This window comes from Dermacentor albipictus, chromosome 6 (assembly GCF_038994185.2).
Source record: "Dermacentor albipictus isolate Rhodes 1998 colony chromosome 6, USDA_Dalb.pri_finalv2, whole genome shotgun sequence".
NCBI classification, from domain to species: domain Eukaryota; kingdom Metazoa; phylum Arthropoda; class Arachnida; order Ixodida; family Ixodidae; genus Dermacentor; species Dermacentor albipictus.
Genome location: NC_091826.1, coordinates 39,330,840 through 39,351,171, shown reverse-complemented (window position 1 = coordinate 39,351,171; position 20,332 = coordinate 39,330,840). Strand labels below are relative to the sequence as shown.

General features: G+C 48.9%; 1 protein-coding gene across 3 annotated transcripts in view; it reads right to left on the bottom strand.

The window, feature by feature from the left end:
- Positions 1-20,332, bottom strand: part of LOC135914564 (uncharacterized) — a 502,153-nt gene that overhangs the window by 211,687 nt on the left and 270,134 nt on the right. Inside the window, exon 1 of one of the 3 annotated variants that reach the window (XM_065447472.2) lies at positions 2,276-2,354. The exons of the other annotated variants lie outside the window; for them this stretch is intronic. The gene's annotated coding sequence lies outside the window, so the exon portion shown is untranslated. Of the gene's footprint in view, positions 1-2,275; positions 2,355-20,332 lie in introns of those variants that run through there. 3 annotated transcript variants of the gene reach the window in all.

Here is a 20,332-nt window from a genome sequence, read left to right as displayed (position 1 = left end):
CCGCCGCCGCGACCGGGAGTCCAAACTGCGACGCCCTTTTCGGGAACAATAGATATAACTAGATCTAGGGTTACCCCCCACACCAGTCAGTTACGAACTACGGAAGCAAGTTTCTATTTTTGGCCAGCGGCAGGACATATATAACGCAATGCCCAGCGGACGTCATTGGTGCGTTCAGAGTGAGCGACGGACTTCAAGCGTGGCTAGCGAGGGGTATTCGTTATGGGAAGCCGCTGTCACAGCCGCTGGAGCTTTGCCACGGCAGCAGCGCAAAGTGTCTCGATAAAGCAGCCTTCGCGTCACGCCTCGTTTCGCCGACGTCATATCCTCCATTTTCCTGTTCATTTCTTTTTTTTTTGCGGAACATTTTTTTTTTTTCAACAGGCGCAGAAACGGTCAAGCGTCATTAACAGAGGCGCCTGCGTGATGACGCCAGCAATGTTGTAACGGGAAGGCGACTTGACGAATACGTTGCAAAAGACGACAGGATTCTTACAGACTTCTTGTGGTATGCCCATAGACTTGGGAACTCCTTATATAAGAGTCGCGATGGTCGTATAAACAAGCGGTCCGCTCGCCCTTCTCACTTCCTGCGTTCCGTCTTGACTGCTCCAAATACGCCGCACAATTCGAATGATTTTGTTCTCTGGTCATGTCATTTGAAAACCACCTTGTAGTAAACGCAACGCCTTAGGCCTGGGCTAAGACTCAACAGTATCGGACAGCTTTCTTAGCAAGACTAAAAATGCTGCAGAAGTTGTAAAACAATCATAGCAATTTTCTTCTGGCTCATGCAACTAACAATGACGGCCAAGACTACACAGGCAGATAGATACCCGGTAGACGCGCGTCCAATCCCCGTTTGCGGGCCTGCGGTGTGAAGCTTTAACTTAATGGTGTCGTCTTACTGGTACTTAGTAGGATACGTCGGCGAACTCAATAAGCAATCGACTCGTTCAGGCTCACAGCCACCAATGAGTCCGAGCTTCAGTGAACCCAAGAGAGAACGGGTGCGCCTTAGTCTGAGTCGAATCAAGTTAATGTGCAAGGCGCGGCCACTGTCAATGGGAACACGGGATCGCGTGGCATCGCTCTGTGCAGTGCCCCACCACCGGCGCCTCATGGAGTCCTGCGGCGCATGCGCAATCATAGAGATTGGCGAAGAGCCGTCTGCTGTCGTAAGTCGTCTGCAAAGGCTTCACAAGACGCAGGTGGTGGCGCTCCACACACCGATGCGATGGGCTCCCGTGTTCCCGCTAGCAGTGTCCCCGCCTGTACATCTTTCACCTCGTAATGCGCTTAGTACACGCGATAGACGGTAGACGAATGCGCTGCAGGTACACGACAGACGAAGAGGGCAGAGCTCCTTCGTCTCGTTTCGTGATTATTGATTCTACTCGGCGCATTACGAGATGAACGAACCCCAGCTGGGCTGATTTGTCGCTTTGGGCTCCGAGTCCAAGTACGCAGGAGTCGGAGTGTGAACAAGTCCAGGAGCGACCAACTAATGCATCGCTGTGAACCAACAAGTCTCGTCTGGGATTCTCGAACTACATGAATTGGCAACTGTGTATTGATAGACCGTACCTGAACGCTGATTGATTGATTGATTGATTGATTGATTGATTGATTGATTGATTGATTGATTGATTGATTGATTGATTGATTGATTGATTGATTGATTGATTGATTGATTGATTGATTGATTGATTGATTGACTGATTGATTGATTGATTGATTGATTGATTGATTGATTGATTGATTTCAGAGGCAAAAAGAACGTGTTGAAACATTTTATCTGTACGTGGTCGTTCCCGGCTTTGGGGCACATCGAAATGCGACCGGTGCGGTGTAGAATCGAAACATCAGTCTATGCAACAAACGCACGAGGTAGCTTGGCGGTTTGCTAGGGCTACGACAATTGCGCAGTCGCTGTCCTACTTAGTTCGAACACGCCTCAAGCGCATTTCTTGCTTCACCGCCTAAGATCGAATGATGCTGAAGAATCATAGCTAGTCGGGCGATCGAGTTCGCGTTGGAAGTAAAAACAGAATGCTCCTAGAATAATGCGTCCTTCCAACACACTCGACGTATCAGTTTTTATAGTCAGTGCTTGTTAAGGTTAAGGTGCTATATATGCGTCTTCAATTTTCGCGTTAAGCCTTACGGCAGCACTACATCTGCGCGCAAGGAAAGTAACATTTCTTCCAATCAACGCGTCTCTCCGTCGATGTGGCGGATACGCGCACATATATACAGACAAATTTCCTCTGACCTGGTATAATCGCAGGTAACGCCCGCCCCGCATTTTTTTCGCAGCGTCGCATGAACTCCTGGTCAGCCCTTGTCCACGTGTTCCTTCCAGGCGTACACGAGCCCGAAACAATGCGCAGGCCGTAGGACAGCAGCTGGCTGACCAAACGAAAAAAAAAAAAATAATAATCGCGACACATCGCAGAGTCGACCGCGTAAACAACACCTGCCGGAACAGGGCAGGGACGGGTCCTCCTTCGCCGCGGTGACAGGCGCCGAAAGCGTAATGTCACGGCACGCGCTCGCAAAAGTTGTCACCGAGCTTTTTTTTTTTTTTTCGTTCTTAGCTCCTGCTCTTTTCAGTGCGATCGTCCGCCGTATACGTGGCTCGCTGAAACAAGGAAGAGCCGCCGAAAGGACGACACGAGGCAAAATTTTAAAGCTTGCGGCGGCGGGTGGCGGAAAGAAAATCGCGCAGGAAAATCGAAGCGCTGCAAAGCTGCCCTTACACTCGTGAAGGCAAGGAGGCGCAGCGTGGCAAAGAGAGGCGTAGCTTGATATGCGAATATCGTGAAACTCAGTTTCTCGTTCTAGTTGTTTGTTGCTTATTAACTGCGCGAATATGCGAAGCTTGGCTACTGATGAGCCCACGGTCTCAATGTCGTAGCCTAACGCACGCACACATTAAAATCTGATAAAATAAACACTACAGATAAGCAATAATTTAGCGTAGACTTATAAATCATTCTTTAAAAGCTGTATTTTCGTTAATTTAGCACTAATAAGTTTACAAGCGAAAAGGAAGGTCGAAATTTCGTAATTAGTCTCATTTCGCGCCGAAACCTTAGTGAAACCTTACGTCACGGTTTTATTCAGACTTGGGAAAACGAAGGCCAACCTTTCCCTGAAGTGTGAGCGCGAACCGCCGTCAGTAAGTCAGTGTGACGTCACTGATGTCCTCAAGTGTATGTCCTCGGAATATAGGTGTTCTGGTGCAGCAAAATTATCGTAACGTCCCGAGTTATTGAATGTAGTCCTTTATCGACGAAGTATTAAATGTAGGACCAGGCAGACGCTATTAGGATTCAATACGTCAGCTCGAGTTAGTGCGGGAACGTTACGGCGATGTCGCCATCTGTTCTTGTTTTTTTTTTTCGCGTATTTTCTTGTCTAACAAGAAAATGCTTCTCTCAATGTAAGAGTGGCCGAGTTGCTGTTATATAAGAGTAACGTAGCATCATCATCATCATCATCATCATCATCATCATCATCCTGGCAACGCCCACTGCAGGGCAAAGGCCTCTCCCACACTTCTCCAACTACCCCGGTCATGAACTAATTGTGGCCATGTTGTCCCTGCAAACTTCTTAATGTCATCCGCCCACCTAACTTTCTGCCGCCCCCTCCTACGATTCCCTTCCCTTGGAAACCAGTCCGTAACCCTTAATGACCATCGGTTATCTTCCCTCCTCATTACATGTCCTGCCCATGACCTCCCCCCCCCCATTTCTTTTTCTTGATTTCAACTAAGATGTCATTAACCCGTGTTTGTTCCCTCACCCAATCTGCTCTTTTCTTATCCCTTAACGTTACACCCAACGTTCTTCTTTCCATATCTCGTTGCGTCGGCCTCAATTTAAGTAAAACCCTTTTCGTAAGCCTCCAGGTTTCTGCACCGTACGTTAGTACTGGTAAGACGCAGCTGTTATACACTTTTCTCTTGAGGGATAATGGCAACCTGCTGTTCATGATCTGAGAATGCCTGCCAAACGCGCCCCAGCCCATTCTAATTCTTCTGATTATTTCAGTCTCGTGATCCGGATCCGCGGTCACTACCTGCCCTAAGTAGATGTATTCCCTTACCACTTCCAGTTCCTCGCTACCTATCGTAAACTGGCTGCTCTTCTCTTCCAAGACTGTTAAACGTTACTTTAGTTTTCTGCTGGTTAATTTTTAGACCCACCCTCCTACTTTGCCTCTCCAGGTCCGTGAGCATGCATTGCAATTGGTCTCCTGAGTTACTAAGCAAGGCAATATCATCAGCGAATCGCAAGTTACTAAGGTATAGCAATACATGCTAACTCAATATTACTGTTTAGTGTACATTTAAAGTGACAAGGAATGCTACGAGAACACTAGAGTTTTATTCTAGCCTGCGCGCCAAAGTAATTATCGCAGCTCAGGGAATAATAGCGTGAGGCTTGCAGCTAGGCGAGGCGCCATCTCAGGGGTGGAGATTAAGCTTGGATGGCGCAGCTATTGTTGCAGTCATGGTACGCTACCGGGCTCGCTTGAGACTGGGTCGCACCGCAAGCAGTTGCCACCAGAAGAATTAACGCTTTGCTGTCCTTTTCGAAGAAGGCAGGCATTCTTTTTTTTTTTTTCACCTGATCCCTTACCCCTATCTTAGGCCACGGGCCATCCCTTCTAATAAAAGTTTCAATCAATTGTTGCAGTCATCAGACCTATTCTACTTAAGCTGCTGGCGTAAAGAGTCAGTAAGCAGCGACATAATCATTCAGATCTAGTCCCTTTCTCTCAGCGAGAACGCGCATATAACAAAAACATTTATAACGCATTGTAATCAACCACAGTGCCCCAAGATGGCGCTACCACTGCCATTAAATGTTCCGGTAACCACGCACGATAGAAAAGGGGAATACGTTTATGCACAAGATAAAAACGTCTGCTGCGATGCGGATGAGGCTGCTGACAGGGAAGTACAGGACAACGGGTAGCTCTCTTCGAATGGTCGTCCAGGGCTGCCCAGAATTGCCCGTCGCGCAGCGCTCAGCCAATGAATGAAAACTGGCGTGCGCGGCATCTCAGACATTCTTGGGCCCCAAATCGAAGGGACACGGTGCTACAAAAAAAAAAGAAATATCGTAAGCACGATTACCCCTTTGTGGAATATGCACACCCAGTATAGGGAGCACAATTTCTACAGGGTTTATAGAATGGCCTCAACGGACGCATGACCAACGGTGTACATCCTGTGCGCGCCCGTCATGCCTATAGTGGTCATGCCTATAGTTTCTATAGAAGCTTCCATTTCAGTATATAACTACGGGACCTCCTTCTGTACATACTTATCATGCAAGTATCCCTATTTTTGTCATGAATGAACTGATTCTGATCAGGTACGAGAAGGGGTCTCTGCATTTTTTTATTATTTTATTTGTAGTTGTTCATCACATTACCCCACTTAACGAATGCATATTCTGTGTCTGCAGGGTCATTCACAGAGCGATGAGACGCGGCCGCCGTTGAAGCTATACGGCGTTGCGGCTTAGTGTGGCGTTAGGGCAAGGAATCCACCAAGCCCATCGACGAATACATCCAGTAGTAGGAATGAAGGAAAAAAGGGTTTATTGGCTTAGTTACACGGCTCCAGTTGCGGAAGCCCACTTCCTGCAGGAACAGGTTAAACTTCCGAGTTCACATCAGTACCGTCTGTCCCGCTGCTCTAAACCCTTTTAATACTGTCGTCTTCCTTCGGCGAGTCGACTAGGGAATCTGAATACTGTATAGCAGCAAATCACAATCTTCGAATCCATTGCGTTACCTCGCCCATGCTTGCGCAACGCTCCGCAGTAACCCCGCCTCCTAAGCCCTATAGTATGGAATATGCAGCACGACAGCAACCTGCGAATCCAGGGTCGCCGTCGTTGTTGGGTAGCATTTAACGTTGGCCCCCTTTCATCATTAGTTCGGGCTGTCAGTGAGTGATGGGGTTTGTGGCCTGTTGTGGACCCGTCAACAGTCGGTGTCCACGCTGCGTTGACGTCTGGACAGACGCTGATGGATGAGTGAGTGTTTGCCTCGTGGCAAACGTCTAATTAACGCCTTTGTGGTGTTGGGACGTAACAATGGCTGTGCGTGGCGCCACCTATCTTAGGTCTCGAACGCAACTTTCGCTATTTCGCTGCTGACAAAGAAATTCGCAGGCATCAATAAGCGAGTGGTAGCGACGAGTTAAACGTAAATGCTTTGCTAGTAGTTGCTTTTTCGAAACGAAATCGTGTGCTACCGCAACACACGAGCATCGCCGCTTGTAGAGGACGCGTCGAGTTTTGCTCCCTGTCTCCTGATAGGGTACCGTTAAGGTTTGTCGTCATACAGACTGGGATACATAGCGCAAAAAAATGACACAGGGACAAGCAGGGACACAGGACAGGTTAGCTTGTCCCCGTGACATATCTTGCGCTATGTATCCCAGTCTGTATGTATCCCACCAACACGCCCAAACTTCTTCCCTGCTAAAGGTTGTCGTCACCCTGAGTTTGTCGTCGGGCCCCTGACTGTGTCATGGTACGCATGCTATACCTAGGTGTTGCCTCCATAGGCGACGACAGTTTTGTGGCCATTCGGCAGGCGCGGAGTGTATACAGGGTGTCCCAGCTAGCGTCAGCCAAACCGTTCAACGAAAAAAAAAAATATTTAAGAAACATGGTGCGATACATGATCTTTAAGTCATGCGGTGTTCGGTTGTCAGCGTTCTGACAACCGAACGTCGTAGGTCTTATAATTGCATCTCGCAGCTTGGCTTTTCTTGTAAGTATCCCTTTTTTTTTAATTAAGCGGCTTGGCTAACATTAGCTGGGACACGCGGTATAGGCTGCTATGGTATATATGTTGCTTAAAGTAAGGCGTAAGCGTTATGAGCACGCTCCCTCCCTTCGTTAGCAGTCACTCCGCACTTCTAAGTTATTCCGGCCATTCGTTCCGCGTCGCGAGCCCCAGTCCGATTGGGAAATGACGGATGCGCAGGGTTGCCGGCGCCCAACCTAACCCCTACCACTATACTCACAACTGCCGGGTTCGTGGGACCGGTTCCGGCCGGTATTTCCCACGTCCTGTCACGCGCTGTACGCAAGCAGCTCGGGCAGGGGGCGCTACGCTCGAGCGGTTATGCAGCTAAGCGCGCTCGGTTGGCTCGGTGGCGATGTTACACAGCGATGCCAACGGCGCATTGGAGGCAACAGGCTCTGCCGTTGCCTGGCTCCTATCACGTGCAGTTGCGAGAGCAAGAGGAACGCCACACTGAGCTCCTATTGTTACGAGTTAACTTTTTTTTTAGCCACTCTTTTATTGTCGGTGACCGCTTCTCATCTGAGTATGACGGATGCACAGTTGTCGCTCGGCGCAGGAGGGGTTTCTCCGAAATTTCCCGAACGTTCTCGCCGAACACGTGAATGTCACGTGTTCAGTTAAGAATGTAACCCTCTGTTGGACCAACCTTGCGTCCAGGGAGACGAGCAAACACTCAGGCCACAAAGATATACGGGCGAGCTTAGCCGTAGGGCCGTCGAACTTGATCCCATTGGGGCCAAGTTTGTTGGCTGTTTGTGCGCATCTCCACGTAGTATTTTCCAGAGTAGCTGCTGGTGCCCACGTAGACGTTCTAGGCATGTGCAATGGTATTGGCATGGCGCGCGCAGTCTGATTAGGCAAGACTCGCGATAGAATCGGCGGCAACGTTGAAGAAATTTCGGATTCACGTGACCACGTCCTGGCGCCGAAGGATAGCCGAATGACGGTGATAGCTTTTGTAATAGTTTTGGTGAAAACCCCGCAGTGACTACAGTCTCTACTACGGGAGCTGCTCGTATACAGCAGTTCAGCCAGCGAAGCAATGTGAGTAACATGTGTATCACATCGCGGCTTTGCGAACTGATCATTCAAAAGACTGCAGTTGACAAATGCAGCAATTCGCAATTATTGTTGGTTTGCTCAGAGGCTCATTGCCTTCGTGCGTCTATGACTAAATACAAAGTTACGCTTTAATTAGAAAGGTGAAAAATGATACGTAACGTCACAAGAACATGTGAAACTGGAGGTGCCAAGACATATATATGTAAGGCAAGGAATTAGTAAATTTCGCTGGTGTTAACACAATACCGAAAAGTAAACACTGTCATCGAATACACTTGGAGCATCTGACAGACAAGTTCGATAGGCATTTCCATCTTACCGTCGTTGATTTATTTAGCTATAGCTTTATGTTGCAGCGAGTCCTCTTAATGGCATGCGATAATACCGTCGAATGATCCCCTAATGCCAACAGCCAATGTATCGGCTGCAGTTTTTCTGTACTTTTCCATACCGAAACAGATGTCCTTTATAGCATAAAATCACGCCCCCACCAGGTTTGCCCGTTGAAAACGGACAAGTGCGATGCGCGTATTACTCGGCGACAGTCACGTCTGCAAGTTATCACACCGGTGTAACGCCGCAAAAAACACCCGAAAATTCAGACATCAGCCAGCGCGCCCTTCTTACCGGAGGAGTCACTTTTACTAACGCCTCCTAGATAGCACAAGGGCTGTGCACTCCGATCCATGACGTCATGCTGCCCGGACCGACCACCGTAGAATCGAGTGGGGATGCTCCCGAGTGGGCTGCGGTGATTTCGACGTCACCGCTTTCGTCTCGCTGGGCTTGCCCACCGAAATTTCGAGCCTAGCAGCATGACGTCATAATTGAAAGTGCACAGGCCTCGTGCTATCTGTAGGAGGCGTTGCTTTTACCGCCCACGGAGACGTCACACACGCAGAAAGACATCACACGCATGGGGGATCCACGTCATACGCCTGGCGCGTGCAACGTGCAAGTAACCTGCAGAATTGCCAAACAAGGTTAGGAGGATTGCCGCAGAATGCCGAGCATGTAAAAAAGATCTCTGGAAACGTGCTGCGCAGCGAGAAAAAAAGGGAGGGAGAGAAAAAAATGCGGTAGAGATGACGTAAAAAGTCACGTGAGCTCTCGGCTCTCAAATGGAAAAAGAAAGTCGGGAGAGGCGTGTCGCCTGGGGTCGCCTGGTCGAGGCAACGAGAGGGGGCCTCTACTATACGGGAGGCCATGCCTCCATCCTCGCCGCATGGCCTTACAATATTTCACTCGTTTGTGTACATCGGATATTACTAAAGCCGTTTTAGGAATTGTTGAGGTATATATATATAATATATACGCTCCCTCGAAGGCGCTTATCGGAGCCACAGGTGAGGGGCACTTTTAACAACCAGAGACGTTCGTGTAGGCGAGGGTTGCAAACTTCAAAACCAGCGAGGACCAAAAAAACAAGTTCTCAGAGAGCCACACGGGCACCACTTCTTTTGTCGGAAACGATACACGTTTGGCTTGCGGAAAGGCAGTCTACGTTTGGTATCACCGCACTCGCGGCTATCATCGCACACGTAGCAACGTAAAGCATATTCGGCCACGGGCCGCGAAGCCCTGGCGTAGACTATTAGGCGAGAGTTTGGTAACCGTAAAACACCGTTATAGAGGGACATCTGGCAGGAATTTCGCAGCTTTCGAAGCAACCAGTTTCTTTTTTTCTCGGAGCAACCACAACCACAATTTCGAAGAAACCACAACGGTCACAACACCGCAATAAACGGACGGGTAACACAGTCAGTCAGCCTAGCAAGAAGGAAGGGAACGAAGAGAACACGATCGCGAACGTATCATGTGCTTCGTATCCGCTTTCGATCGTGCCTCTATATTTCTACGCGGGCGATCGATCAAACGCCTCGCTGCGAGGCGCGATTCACGTAAGTGAGCTTTAACATCGCGCGATACGTTACCGCGAAACGCTATAGACCCATTGCAGCACACGAGCGCCACATCTCTTCACCAGAGCAGACACACCGAGGTATGAACGTTTTAGCATGCCGTCCTCGCGTAGTACCGTATGCCGGAGCGTAGTATATTAATTAGGTAGCGAGGAATTGGGCTTTCGAAGCGTTTCACATGTAGCCAACGTACCGCCAACACTAATACTCAAGCACCATCGGCCCAGCTGGAAACCAAGCCGCTTTCTCCGCCCGGTATACCGTCTCGGCCCGGTATATACCGTCTCGGCCCGGTATACCGTCTCGGTACGGTATACCGACTTGGCCCGGTATACCGCCTCTGTATAGGTATTTAGCAGCGTCAGAAACAAACGCGCTGATCTCCATAGTAAAGACAAAACGACGAAGCAAGACGAAGCACCACCAGATGGCGGTGCTTCGTCCTCTGCGCGAGATGAGAGCAAGTGACGGTTGAGCTTAACGTTTATTTCTCGCTGGCACGTTATTTGTAACCTTCATCTGGGTTAGCCCACTCCGTATGTAATACCCCCTAAACGAGGGTCTTTAACGTAATAAAGTGATGTGATGTGAAGTACGCAGCGAGTGCGGATACGAATCGAAGCCACGTGCTGGCCGGGCCCGCGGAGGCGTCCTGGCGCCGCCATGTTGCAACGCAATCACGGTAACCGGAGGCACAGAGCCGCCACGCTAATCAACTACAGGTTCAACGCATCGCGTATCGCGGTAAAGCGTATCGCGTGCGTCACGCAAAAGCTGGATCTCTCAATCATAGAGTTTCTCACTATAACACCTAGAGGGAAAACTGGCGCCACCGTCTATGGGAGTTTCTTAAGGGGGCGCCGTGCCGTCATGGGAATGACGGTATATGTGTCTGCGAGGCTCGTGTTGGCTGGTGTTGTACGACGCTTCGTCTAAAACGTGGATACGGCTACACAAATAACGCGTTCTCAAAGTAAAATCTTCATAAAATGTTTCCATTCACGCATATTACATCCTTACTTACCCACTATGCATGACCAAGCGAACAAAAGCAAGAACAGACGACACATTGTTTCAAAGCGAGCTCGAACCTTGTCGTCTGTCCTCCAACCTTAGCGGCCCGCTGATACTTATTACGTAACATATAATCGTACACGTGTTAACGTGTACGTGTTATAACACGTTCTCGTAGTTAAACAAAACATGTTTTTGCGCAATAATAAAGTTCAAATAGCTTTTTACGTGCTGTTTTAGTAGAAAATGAATCATTGCGACAGACGGAACGGTGCTTGCCAAGTGCGCCTACAAGGTGTCCTGTCTCTCAGAGAACGATGCCAATCCGCATCCACAATATACCGGCATTCCCATGCTTACCACAGCGCAGCAGCGCCATATTTCCCTCTAGGTAATATAGTGAGAAACTCTATGCTCTCGCTAACAGAGTTCCCAGAAGACTTCCGGTTAAACCCTCAGGAACAACGCAAGTTACAATAGCCTATAAACTTACAAGACCCTCCAGCTGGCACTAGTTTTGTTCGGGAGTTGGAGTGTTTGACAAAGAATTGTATTGTAAAGTGCAACAAAAAGAAAAGCCCGTACATGAGTTCGACGCATGGAGCACGTTCTTTATATCTGAAAACATCAAGAATATGTGCCTACAGCATACTATGCGGCAAACTACTTCTCATTTCTTGCCTAACTGGACTCTTGAAAATGCCTGACCGGAAGTTCTCTGGGGTAATGAACGCACTGCTGCCACATCGCGGATGAAAAAGGTCTATAGACGCGCGAACGCGTCTCCGGGACTCCGCTCGCGACGCGTCGCCTGTGTATACGCATATACACTTGGCGCGCGCCCATTGCACGCTTTTAAAACGAGGCGGCACGATTGCGACTCCCTAACGACAACACCAACGGAGTCGCGAAATTCGCTCAGCCGCCACCGCAGTCGGGCGGGCGAAGGCTGCGATAAAGCGACGCGGCTTCCTCGGTGTCGGGAACGCAGCGGGCCTGCAGTGCTGCAGCAGAACGCGCAGCGAAACGACAATGCAGAAACAAACAAAATAAAAAATGTGCGGTGCGAATAAACGAACGGCGCAAATGGTTTTCTCGTCGGGGTTAAGGCAGGCTCATTAATAATATTGCACCCCAGCATATGAGAGCCCTCTCTCCGGTCGAGACAGCCATGGTGAAACGAAGGTATATATGAAGGAAAAAAAACAACTAATGAAGTTCCCATCTGGCTTGGGTGTGCGGGGAAGTGATTAAAAGTGCCCGCGCAAGTTTTTTTGCCTGCGCACGACCATGGCCAAATTGGTGGCGCTTATCTCGAAATAAGAGACCGTGCACTTCTATAGGTTAAAGCTATGCGGTAGCTGCGGAGCAACATACACACGCACAACAACGTAAGGAGACGTGCATTCAGGGTCAGAGAAAATGTCACTTTGTTTTCTTTTAAGTGGTTTGATTCTTTGTTAGCTCGCGTAGTTGCAAACGGGCGAGTGGCTCTCGTGTTCGCGAGGTAATTAATGGTTAATTAATAGTTAGTACGCTCGAAATGTTAAACACGGGCTCTCGGGGGGCGCAGTTGTGGAGGCTGCGGGTCCATTTTGAATTGGTGGTAACCTTCCAGTGAGCCCACATCCGAAAACAGAAGTGTTCGTATACTTAAATTTTTTTTTCATTCATTTCTTCTTTTTTTTTTCATTTCGCCGGAACGCAGCCATATATGAATGTGTGCGAATCTCCTCGTAACGTGATACAGAGGATTTCATCAAATCCTCTTGCACAACGCTTAAACAATCGCGTGATGCACTAGTAGTTGTTCTGTTCATTTTGTTATTATCATCATTACTGTTGTATAGAAGTTTATTTGGGATTTTCGGATATGCGACTCTAAATAGACACTTCCCTCTTTTTTAAATAAGAAAGAAAAGAATGTTTTGCAGTTTAAGCCGAACAAGCTTACATTTTTCACCGTTTTTTATCATTGTTGTTACTATAGTGTTCTTCTCGTGATCATTGTTTGTTGTTGACGTAGTTGTTGTTAAGCTGCTTTCAACCGTGAGACATCTTCTCTCTTTAGTTGTTGAACGCCAGCAAAAAATACTCGAGAAAACGGCACTGACTCCTGGGTACCAGCCAGGGAACGAGATCCGGGAGCACCTCCAGCCGGGGACGCGCACACTACGCAACAGGGGCGACCCATTCACGCACGCAAGAGCGCCCGGCATGGGTGCAAACAGTGCCGCTAACAACAACGGCACGCTTTCGCATTCATACGGAAGGGTTGCGGTTCCAAAAATAAAGCGCGCCGTCAAGAACGCCTGCTCGGTTCATCGCTGTGAGCGGGGCAAGTCGACGGACTCCGCAACAGGAGACGCGTTGCCAATGATTGCGCCACTTGCGTCCGTTCCAAAGTAATAGTAGCGCAATCACTTCGCGCAGGCTTCAGACATTAGCGATACATAACGCGTCACCTGCTGCGGAGTCCCTCGACTATCATCATAATCAGCCTGGTTATGCCCACTGCAGGGCAAAGGCATCTCCCGTACTTCTCCAACTACCCCGGTCATGTACTAATTGTGGCCATGTTGTCCCTGCAAATTTCCTAATCTAATCCGCCCACCTAACTTTCTGCCGCCCTCTGCTACGCTTCCCTTCCCTTGGAATCCAGTCCGTAACCCTTAATGACCATCGGTTATCTTCCCTCCTCATTACGTGTCCTGCCCATGCCCATTTCTGTTTCTTGATTTCAACTAAGATGTCATTAACTCGCGTTTGTTCCCTCACCCAATCTGCTATTTTTTTATCCCTTAACGGTACACCTATAATTCTTCTTTCCATATATATATATATATATATATATATATATATATATATATATATATATATATATATATATATATATATATACATATACATATATATATATATATATATATATATATATATATATAGAGAGAGAGAGAGAGAGAGAGAGTCTAGGCACACTGACGGCTGATGGCTTCCATCGTCGGCGCTGCGTTCTCGCCGCGCAGTTCGCGTTGAAGCGAGATGCAGCACGACGAGCACTTCGCTCACTGCTGCTGCCGCTCTTCCTCACGGTGCGCGCGTGACACCACGCTTGTTAATTTAGTGAGCTAGCGAATGTTTACAATTCTATACGACACGGCCAATAAACTGACTATGCTTCCTTCGTATTGACGTCTAATAATTTGCGATCGCTACCGATGTATCACCGCTCTGGCGAAAATACGACTACCTTCTTTCCCCGTCTTCACGAACCCTAGGGGGAGTCTCTTTTACTTGAAGTGTTCGCGACGCTTCTGACATGATCCACTTATCCCCAAATATTTATCATGCGCCCGCCACGCTAAAAAAAAGAACATACAGTTGGTAGATTACGCTTTCGTACCTTCGTTTGCGTAGTTCCTTCGGATTATTTTCTTTTTTTTTTCTGCAATGCGCACGCAGCGCAAGACCACCGCGAGCTTGTATGACCGAAAGCCTACGCGTCATTACAGTGAGCAAGCCCGCGCCTGCGCTGAAAGCGCCCCTTATCACTGGCCTCTATCTATGGTGCCGGGCATAGAAAGCGCGCAATAAACACTGGATAAACAGTGTCCAAGCCGACAGCCTCGTGCCACGTCGCGCGACAAAGGTCGCAACCACTCTCCGCCGCTCCCTCATCCCACGTGATGGCCAACCACTCGACGAGCGGCGACAGAACAGCACTACTACATCACTGACTGTTTACTAAGGCCACTCGCGCGACCAAAAAAAGAAGACAACGAAGGTTCGCTTCGCGAAAGGTGAACGTGGCGACAGCTGTCGAGCACAAAGCGCGCGACGCGCACAGTGCCCCCCCCCTCCCACCCCTAGAAGAACTAGAACTAGAAGAATGCTCATTTATAAAAGGTTCTAGCATCAGCTCGGTGCTCATTTGTTGCTGAAATATGTTGTTTTCCCCTGCACAGGGTAACTTTAGACAATCTATAAAATGACAAGAGACATCCACAATACTAATATCCCTCCCTACATCTCTGTCGTGTCGTCCATGTATAGAGTCAAGCTTGAAGTGTTAAACAACAATGCGGACAAATTATATTAGAGAGTTTTAGAATAGGGGCCCCAAACGTTTTGGGGCCCCAAAGAAATAGCGTCGAAGCCACTGCGCATGCGCAAGACGCAAACTCCGTTTGGGTTTTGCGTTGGGAACGCTATTTCACCGATTTAGCGTGAGCCCAAATAGCGGCCCCAAAAACTTTGCGTCGGCAAACATGGCGGCACCCATCGAAGCGACGGCTCTAACCTAGCACAAAACTGGGTTCGATTCGCGGTAACGCGTGAAGTTCGCAAGCTAGGAGAAGTGACTGCGGTTATCGCTTTCTCTCAACGAGCGTGTGTTGTGAAGATTGACTCATTAGACGCCGCTGATTTTGAATTCGATTGTGGATTTTATGGCTCGTAGGCCTAACACGGCTCAGCTTGGCTGGTGAAGGCTAGTAAAGTTGGTTTGCTCAAAACTAAGCGCAACTAATTGCTTGCTGCTTACAGAATAACCTCTAAATTGTAATTAAACGCGAATACATGCAAGTCAAAGTTATTATTCCTATCACAAAATGGTACATTTTATTTAATTATTTCTAATAGCTTTTCTTTGACGCCGTAGTGGCGCTGTCAGCGCAAGACGGTATCCGCAAACGTAAAACCCTATTCTAAAACTCTTCAGTCCTACGTGCCCCAACGCTAACACCCGCAAAGCTCTTTGGGGCCCCAAAGTATTGGGGCCCCTATTCTAAAACTCCCTATTATCATGATTCTTTGTTTTTGCTTACGGAAGGTCTATAGACGTGCGGCGTGTAGGCTACAGACAATACTGGGCATGATAGTGAGAGATCAAAAATCCATTAGCTGTCTACGATCACGGATCACATACTTTCTAGGTAGCTCAGTTATTATGAGTTCAGGTCCACTCTTTCTGCCCGTCAAACTGGAATTATCTACGATAGCTGGAGACAGCAATATAATAATAATAATATTTGGGGTTTTACGTGCCAAAACCACTTTCTGATTATGAGGCACGCCGTAGTGGAGGACTCCGGAAATTTTGACCACCTGGTGTTCTTTAACGTGCACCTAAATCTAAGCACACGGGTGTTTTCGCATTTCGCCCCCATCGAAATGCGGCCGCCGTGGCCGGGATTCGATCCCGCGACCTCGTGCTCAGCAACCCAACACCATAGCCACTGAGCAACCACGGCGGGTAGCTGGAGACAGCAATCATGCAGTAGGCTTGGGTTGTTTTGTGTGCTCTTTCTTTATTTTGTTTGGTTTCTTGCATGACCTTCTACGGCGAGTTATGCATAATGTTTGTAAAGTCTGCTTGTAATGTCTCTTACATGAGGACACTGGTGCGTCGTATGTACATGCGAGATGTACCATAAAAAAAATTTACTTGCGATAGCAAGTTACAGCTAGTGTTTCCACTGGTTCCTGTCATTTTTGAAACCTCATTTATTTCGTATGTCTATTCCCGCAACAAAGTGGGGGGAAATTTTCACCGACGGTCACGATTCTCCCTAATGCGAAATTCAAGCGCGGCTCTATACGTGTATTTATTTCACGATATATTTCTTGGCGCCGAACATCTGTCTCGTGCGGCACACTGAAAAAAGAGTGAAGTGTGGCGCGACTACCTCACTAATTTGGATATCACGAGAGACAACGTGTGGGTGAAGCGTGGGCGCGATTCACAGCAGACGCAGCAGACGGACCCCCACTCATGCAGCGCTTTGTTTCCATATATATGGCATCTGTGGACGCGCTCGCAGCACGCCTTCGGTGAACAGACGACGGCTGGCTACTGTGGCGCCATCTCGTAGCGGTCGTCGACGCAGAGCCCGTCTTGCGCGGCAGCACGCTTTTCTTCTCGCGCTTTATTCTTTTCAATCTTCCCGTCCCCTTTTCCCTTTCCCCATTGTAGGGTAGCCAACCGGGCTCAGTCCTCCTTGACCTCCCTACCTTTCCTTTATCATTTGCTCTCTCTCTCTCTCTTCTCACGCTTTAAACATACCCTCCTCCTCCGCTTTCCATCTCGCGCTCTCTTCGCTCTCGCGGTCTTTTCACACTCGCTGCACTCCGCCTTCGCTCTTTCATCCTTCGCTGCGCTCATTCGCTCGATTACGCCGCCGAGAGCAGACGCCGACGCTAAACGCAGGAGCGGGCGCCTGAGGGCTGTGCTCTAAAACACGAAGATACGCGCCAAGACTTCGGTGGCGACAGGCCGTATACGCCCAGCGTACGCTCGATTGTGTCCCATTACCACGCCACGGCGCGAGTCTAGACCAAGGCTTTGGCAGCACCAGTTAGTCGATGCGCACCTGAAACGGCGATTGATAAGCATAAACACGTAACGACAGCAGCAACATGTGCAAGGAGAAGAAAAAATGTGCGTTTGCAAATCCTTCGAGTCCCTGTTTTACGCAAGACACCACCACCTTATGGCTCCACCAACTCGGGCGGAGGAAGTCTCACTCCAAAGGCTTCAGGCTGGTGCGGTCTTTACCCCTTCCGTAACCTTCTGGTGCTGGGGTACAGCACCCGAAAAGCGTGTAAAGTGGCCAGAGTGTTCCGGCATCGCCTCTACAGTGCATGTTCGCTATCTTCTGAGGCTGCGTCTACGAACAAAAGCCGCACGAGAAACTGTGCTAAGAGGTGCCGCCGGGATAGGGAGAGACCAGCCCACAGACTACCAAGAGTTAATTACGGTGGGCAAGTTCCACAGATCAGTTATGCAGCTTGTACACGAAGCACTGCGCGAATTTATTTAAATAATACACCGCGTGGCAAATTGTGCGCTTTTTTTAAAGCATTGGCTCTTTGTTTGTTTGTTTCGGAGGGTTTTTGTCGCAAGAAAGGTTGCCGAATTCTCGGCAAGCAACAAACCGACGCACGACCAACGTCTTCGTAGAAGCACAGTAAAACCAACGAAGGGGGAGGTAAGCGCGCATTCGCAAAGAAAAAAAAACGAAGAAAAACGACGCTTTCTCAGAAGTTCACATCATCACATTTAACTTTTATCTCAGAAGTTCGCAATCGCTTTTCCTCGGCGACAAGTGGCAGCTTGCGCGGACACCTGAAGAGTCGTCGATACCGCCGCATCAACTCTCCTTATCGCCCTCTCGCACGCGTAACCCCCCCCCCCCCCCCCCCGCAGATGCCAAAGAAGGCTTGTTCCGTTGAAAGTTTTCTTCGAAATCGCTTTTTATGGAATCGGCTGCACTACGAAAACAAAGAAGCGCGACAGCTCGGAGTTCCAGGTCAAGGGTCACGCTCTTCAGCAGCGCGGCGCCAACGTGACATATCTGGTAAGTGCACGCCTTTCGACAGCCACATAAATTTCACCTTCGTTGAGATCTATATCTTCTCCGTATGTATGTATATATAGATATATACATATTACGCCCCTAGGCGGAGGTCGATGGGTCGCTATCACCCTGTCGCGAGGCGTGCGCCACGCACGCCCCCCGATGGAGTAGACCGCAATATAACCAACGACGAACGCGTTGATATTGTAACGAAGATTACGTAATCCTAGGGGGCCCGGCTTAATGTTTTAAAACCCCGAGGCGCTTGGTGTTCCGGCACGAGCTTCCAATCTTGAGCAAGCGGCTTTCAATATACCCTCGGACCGGCGCTTTGCGAAAGATTGAAACCGACCAAGCTTAACTCACTTATTTTTTTTCATCTCTCTCTCTCTCTCTCTCGACCGCATTCCACCTGATACAAGGGAACGAACCGAGGCACGGAATCCCCGAAAATTAATACGTTGGAAGCGAAAAAAAAAACCGCTACGCCGAGGACAAAGTGGAGGGATCTAGCTCATGTTTAAACCATGACGAAATGAAATAGTGTTATCGTTCCGTCGCCACTTGAGTCGATTTCCATAAGCGTGCGTTTTCCAGAGAAAAGGCCGAGGCGGCGTGCAATAAATGGCAACGGAGGAAGGGCAAAATAAAGAAGAGCGGAGCCAATTTTCTCCCTCTTATTCTTTTTTTTCGGACGTATCACTTACACAAGCCAAGGTACGGCGGACTGTTTTTAACAGGGCCTGTATGCCCATAGTTACACTAGGAGCGTAGCGCGGGAAGTACGATCGACAAAGACTAGACAGGACAAGCGGTATTGTAACTATGTATTACCAACCAGCCCGAGCCTGTACTCTTCTGTGTGCCCCTTCCATCGTTCCGCACTCACACTTCTCCTGCATGCAGCGCCGTACTGCAGTGAAGCCTACCGCGTCAAACCTCCCTCGGCGCCACGTTCTCGTGCACCCCGCCGTTAACACGTGGGTGCGCCTCCCCCCCCCCCCCCCCCCTTCATCGGGTGCTCTTTCGAGTCCTTTTCGAAATTCTCGTGAATCGCTTAATTAAAACGGGCGCCATTCGAAACGCCGCTCTAGCGATGAAGCGTAGTGAAGCAAAGCGTAACGCACGCTTCTTCCCCTCAACCCTCGCCCTCATCTCTTCTCACTCGCGATCCTCCAGAACGCCGACGCCACCATGAAGTTACAACGCAAAAAATTCGCGTGCGCTCGCTTGATCGTGAACCTCGCACTTTATAGTTGTGTCGCTGGAAATGGAGAAACGGGCCCCATGCAGCGACGTGTGTAAAAAAAAAACAATAGCGACAATTACAACTGGAGAAAGGGATCCAAATTGCTGACGAACTGTTGCCAGAAATACGAGAGGGAACGAAGCCAAATTAATTTCTGGGCTACAGTTACTCCTGATCTGTGGACTCGAATATCAGGTTTTGACATGCAGCGAGTAGCTTTCCCGTTTAACGCCTATAGTCTCAGTGAGCAATTCTTTACGTGGGTACTGCACATTAAGAGCCACTACTATACGGCCTCCTAAAAAACAAAAGTGTCGTGTTTAATTTCATGTTCCTCAATAGGGCACTATACGAAGCCGAAAATTAATCAAGCGCACAGTTTCAGCTTAAGGTATTCAGTTCTGCGAGACCCCGCAGAACTAACCGGTGGCCTGATAGTGTGACACGAACGACGACGATGATGATGATGATGGTGAAGAAGATGATGATTGAATAACGCGACTAGGTCAGCGACTGGGTACACAAAGCACCTTTCACGAAATAAACTTTTAAGTTGGTAGTCAGCGCACTTGTACCTTGCTGTTTTGTCCTGTTTGTAGGCCTGCTCGCTTCCAAATGGTAATGACGATGATGACCCAAAATTCACACGCGTGCAGGGATCCGCAAACACGCTCGAATACACACACACACACACACATACATACACGCGCTCGCACAACCATGCTCGAAGCACCGGCGGGCTCCACACGAGACGCACAAAAGAAGCGTCCGACTGGAAAGTCAAGCCCTATAAAGAACGGGGTGAGGGAGGAAGAGGTCTCGAGGATGGATAAGAATGGAGGGAGCGTAAGCAAGGTGTTCGAGCAGGAACGCCGCCGGCA